General features: G+C 40.1%; 1 pseudogene; it reads left to right on the top strand.

Annotated features, from left to right (window-relative positions):
* Window positions 1–417: 417 nt before the first annotated feature.
* LOC109745181 (ethylene-responsive transcription factor 1-like) lies at window positions 418–4,478 on the top strand (annotated as a pseudogene).
* Window positions 4,479–5,883: the final 1,405 nt, after the last annotated feature.

The following is a 5,883-nucleotide window of genomic DNA, read 5'->3' as shown; positions in this document are numbered from 1 at the left end:
TAGGGGTATATCAAAAATACCAATTCTTTGAAGGGGCCGACGCAAAAGATTCCCCCGAATGGAAATGCCCGCTTCCAGAACCTACATCATGCCTTTCACCCACTCCATGGCCCCTCACCGATGTATGGGACCCACCACACACCCCCTCGTAAGGGTGACACAGTCATGTGTCCACCGCGATATACGGGGCTGTCCTCGACCCCATCTGCCAACCTACACACCCACTCCCCCGTGTCATTAAAACATCTACCTATTTACCAATTCCGGAGAGGATACTTTCCCCCAATGACTACGATGAGGTACTCGCGGCCATATGCGACGGTGTGATCCTCACGAACCTCTACCATTTGCTTGAGAAGAAGAAGACTTGACAGACGCCACTTCCTGGGGCTCAGCAAGTTTGGGATCGGACTCAAGATGGAGAATGACTACGAGGAGTTCGAGGTCGGCTCCGGGGACTCCTACTTGGAGCTCAGGCACGATGGGGTGGCTGATGAGGATAACAACCACGAGGTTGTCGAGATCAAGCCATTCGTCGCCATCAGGAGGTCCCTCTCCAAATGTATCTGTCCCATGTCACGATAACTGCTTTTAATCCATGTGTTAGGGTCACTTTTCGTCCTTGTTTGCTTTAGAACATTTTGTACTCACAATTTATCATTTTTAGGTAGGAAACAAAAGTTTAAAACCATGTATAAGCCTGGCCGCAATAGTCATTTTCTATTTTCACGTGGTTTACACTTATGTCTCCCAGTATTGTGTGGTTTGCACTCGTAGTTTTTCAATTTCACGCGATTTACACTCCTTTTCTCTCTATAAATAGAGCGACCACACACATTTATGTATCGATCCCTAGGTGACAATGTTATTTATGCATCAACCAGCCTGGAAAGACCGCACCCAAGTTACATTTCTAGCCCCATTCTTACGTAGGACAAAGGTTGATAAACCATGTGTATTGTTAGCTCTTGGATTTTCATAAAATTTTGTATTTATGGTTTGCACAATTTTATGACATTTGAGTATAAAAAACTCAAGAGTAGATTTTCTAAGCAAATTCTATATTTTGATGCAGGGTTGGTGCTTCGTTCATGCATTAGCTAGTCACATCTTCTCACAAGAAACAAAACCACTCTCAAATTGTTTCTTCTTGGTGTCAACTAAAACACAAAGTCGTGAAGCAATGTTGCCATGTTACTTTACAAAAATAGTTAATAATATCTATATACATGGTTAGATCATGAGTGCAATATAAAAAAGTTGCAATGCTCATTAAGAATTCATAAACTAAATGTATATATAATAATGCTAATGATTGTACATACATGGTAGTAGCTCAATGGGGTAAGTATATATGTGTGATTTACTAGGATCATAGAGTTACAAAGTCATTTATAAGGGGATCTTGGTTGAACATTAAGCAAGACATAGGGTCATAGAGCAACGATGTCATGTTAGTTTAGAAAAATGTTAGATCTCCATATACATGGTTAGATAAAGGATGCGATGAGAAATTTGCAATGCTAACTTACACTTTATATAACCACCATAGGATAATGCTACTGATTGCACATTAAGTAATGCGAGTAACAAATGGAGTAAGCTTCTGTTTCTTTGAGAACAATGGAGTGAGTAGCTATATGTGATTTACAAAAATCCTAATGTTACACATAATCATTTATGAGAAGATACTGGTTAAACTTTTGGTTGGATGTACTACAATCTTGAGCTAATAAATGAAATAACTAGCTATGAGTTATTTGGACGGATCTTAAAATTATATACAATCATTTATGAGAATATATTAATTGGTTAAAAGTTTGGTTGGATGAACCCATCCAATAAACTTGGACGGGTGGAGTACAACCATAGTAGTACACTCATAACACAAGTGTGTAGTATAATCCGGAGCTAATAAATGGCGTAAATAGCTATGAATGATTTTCAAAGATCTTCACATTACACATGATCATTTATGAGAAGATTATTTAGCATTATGCACAATCATTTATGAGAAGATTTTTTATTAAACGTTCGATTGGATGAACCCGTCCAATAAACCCGGACGGAGATTGTATGATAGTAGCAGTACAGTCATACTATAGGTGCGTAGTACAATCTTGAGCTAATAAATGAGTAACTAGCCATGAGTTATTTGCAAGAATCTTAAAATTAGATCCAATCATGAAGGAGAAGATGTCAGTTAAATGTGCACGGGGGAGGGGAGATGACTATTAGAAGATATTTGTTAAACGTCATAGGTGCATAGTACAATCCTCACAGCCCACAAGCCACCCACGGTTACGAGGAGAGTGGTTGAGGCGGTGTTGTGGCCTGAGAAGAAGAAGCCCCGACAGCGCGGTGGTCGGAGTCGATGCTTCGTGGGGCTCGACGGGCTTGGGGTCAAGCTTGGCTTCGACATGACGACGAGGCCTTCAAGGCCGAATTTGAGGACTTCGACGCCGACTCAGGGTACTTCGACTTGGATTGCGGGCATGGCGCAATATCTATGGAGGATGAAAATGACGAGGTTGTCGAGATCAACCCGTTAGCTGCCAAGAGATCCGTCTCAAAAGGTTTTAATCTGCTCGTTTTATAACCTTTTGCGATTGACCATTGTAGAAGCTAGGATATTTTGTGATTGGTTTATATTCTTTGGGTACGAAAAGAAATTGTGTTGGTTTGGTGTTGGAAGGCTTGATTTGTTGGTGTTAGGGCATCTTCAATGTTGAGCCACTAACCAGACACACTAAACATCCATGAACGCGTACAGACACGTCCACAGACCCGGATATGGGAGCTGGTCATCCAATCCTATTCCTCAAATGTCCGCCTCTATTAATTTAAAAAACAGTAATGGCCTTCCATCAAATAGCAATGGTGCTCCACCATATACAATGATTTCTAGCTTGTGGGAGCTGCAACCCACTTCACTTCCGCCAAATAACCATTGAGAGCTACAGCTCTTCTACCAAATAGCTTGTCAGAGATGCAAACCGTCCACCAAAGAGAACCTAACAGAAATTGAACTGATTTCTAAGTTATTTTGACCACTCCTTCCATCCAAAAGCAATGGCCTTTGACCAAATAGCAGCGGCCTTCCTCCAATGCAAACAGAGAGGAGAGAGAGGCTGTGGCATGAGGTACATGGTGGCTTTTGATTGGTAAGGCAAACACCCAAACTCCTAGAAATCTTCCCTATTTTTTATTGAGGTCTCGACCTTTTGGATTGTTTCCCTGTTTTAGATGGTTATAGGTTTGAATGGGGATTTTTCTATACTTGGTTCAGTTGTCAATCTCAAGCATTATTTTGGTAAGTGTTGAGTCCTACTAGAAAACAATCCTTGATTCTGCATCACCGATAATGGGATTTTTTTCACGGGGTCGATGATGGGATTTATAGATTGATAATTACAAAATGATGGCAAATGTCTATCTCATGTCCATAAGTTGTAATTTAATTTAATTTATTTATTTTGTGGGTGACTGATGCTTTCACAGAAATGTGAAGAGGATTGCACCCATGATGGTTCAGTGTTCAAAACAATTGTGATATTATACATATGAATTCATGTACATGATGGAATTAATTACTTTTTGTGAGATAAGCTTATCTATATTCATCTCTGTTAGCATTCACATTGATCTTGCATTGCAGATGACTTGAGCACCAGGGCTAGTGCTGGTTTTGATGGCCACACACACATGCCAGCAAAAAGGAAGAGAAAAAACCAATTCAGGGGCATCCGACAGCGCCCCTGGGGTAAGTGGGCTGCTGAAATCAGAGATCCTATTAAGGGTGCCCGTGTTTGGCTTGGTACTTTCGACAGTGCCGAAGAAGCTGCAAGAGCTTATGATGTTGAAGCACGTAGGATCCGTGGCAAGAAGGCCAGGCTTAACTTTCCAGATGAACCAACAATTCCTCAGAAGTGCCATGCTCTCCATGTTATTCCTAAAGTACCCAAGCCAAGCACGACACAAGAACATAGTTTCATACCAGCAGTCAACAACCTTGCCAACCGAAATGATTTCGTTTACCCATCTGCTTACTCCACATCAAGCCAACCACTTGTTCAGCTTGACAACATGCCATTTGTTCCTGCAATGGGCTCTGTTACACCTGTTGAAGTTCCTGCTATGAATATGTACTATGACCGGAGAAGTAATACCTTTGGATGTTCTATGTTGGGCCGAGAGTATTACACCAAGACTCCTAATATATCATCCATTGCCCCCATTTCAACCATTGCTGAAGGAGAAGGATCCGCGCCTATCAAGAGTAACACCAGCAACTCTGTGGTGCTTCCTGTTATGGAGAATAATGGTGTCAATTTGGAACCTTGGATGAGATATCTTATGGATGATAGTGTGGATGAGCTGATTAATAGCCTATTGAATTTTGATGTGCCTCGGGATGTCGTTGGCAACATGGACTTTGTAGCTTCGATGACATGCCCATCTATGGTCAACTTTTCTGAGAGAACCAAACCCTATATATCAGGAAAAAGGGTAAGCCTTCCAATTTGGATGTTCAGTCCGAGCTGATAACCTTTTCATTACTCTGAATTTATTGTTTCGTGTTTCAGGAATAAGAGTATATATGGAAGATTTGGAAGCACCCTATTGCCTCCTCCGACTAGCATACGCTTCTATTGAAGCTTAGACGCAAAAAAAAGTTGCATCTTGAGTCTCTATTGTAATCGACCCATTCCTTAGTTGACTATCGCTGTCTGGCAACCATTTATGAGTCCGATGAACCGTTGTCTTGTCTATTGCCAACTTTTATGTCATCGCTACCATTTCTAAATATGAAAAACATGAATTCGTGTCTAGTTTGCTTTAATCTGTGCGCTTCTTCTCATTTCCTTTCTTTCTAGATGTTTATTTATATTTTGGAAATAAAAGTAGCTTATAAGCCACATGTTTATATAAGCCGACTAGCATATATTGATTTTTAATACTTGGCTTATATTGATTTTGCTGTCAAGTTTGCTTTAATCTGTGCACTTGATCGGCTTTTTCCTAGTTCCGGAGTCTCTATTGAAGCTTAGAAGCAAAATAACTTGCATGTTGAGTCTCTATTGTAATCGACCCATTCCCTAGTTGACTATCCCTGTTTGGCAGCCATTTATGAGTCTAATGAACCGTTGTCTTGTCTTTTGCCAATCTTTATGTCATCGCTGCCATTTCTAAATGCGAACAACATGAATTCGTGTCTAGTTTGCTTGAATTTGTGCACTTCTTCCCATGTCCTTTCGTTCTAGATGTTTATTTATATTTTGGAAATAAAAGTAGCTTATAAGCCACCATGTTTATATAAGCCGACCAACATATATTGATTTTTAATACTTGGCCTATATTGAATTTGGTGTCAAGTTTGCTTTAATCTGTGCACTTGATCGGTTTTTTCCTAGTTCCGGAGTACCAGATATACTAATCTTTGATAATAGATGTGTATGTGTGATCGTACGGAGTTGTTCCTACTACATGTAGTTGTTCTCACCGATGTAGTTTCTTACACAAACATTTAGTGTACCTAATTCATGATTTGATGGATATGTTGAATTTCAGTGCAATCTTGATATATGTCTATAACCTTCACCTACATTCTATGCATTTTACTGTCAGCTACTTGTAAGCTGCGTTGGAATATGCATTTTACTATCTGTTACTTGTAAACTGCATTGGAATTTTCCCCTATAAGGAGATAAGTATTTCCCTCAGTGACAGCCAAGGTTATGGAACCAATAGGAGAACCAAACAAATTCCCTTCAACAACACCTACACACAAAAGCAAATACTTGCACCCAACACGGGCAAGAGGGTTGTCAATCCCCTTGAATTTGTAATTGCAAGGATTAATTCTGATAGTGATAGATAGAT

The sequence above is a fragment of the Aegilops tauschii genome, chromosome 6, assembly GCF_002575655.3.
Source record: "Aegilops tauschii subsp. strangulata cultivar AL8/78 chromosome 6, Aet v6.0, whole genome shotgun sequence".
Classification (NCBI taxonomy): domain Eukaryota; kingdom Viridiplantae; phylum Streptophyta; class Magnoliopsida; order Poales; family Poaceae; genus Aegilops; species Aegilops tauschii.
Note: the sequence above shows the minus strand (reverse complement) of the source record. Positions and strands in the feature narration are given on the sequence as shown.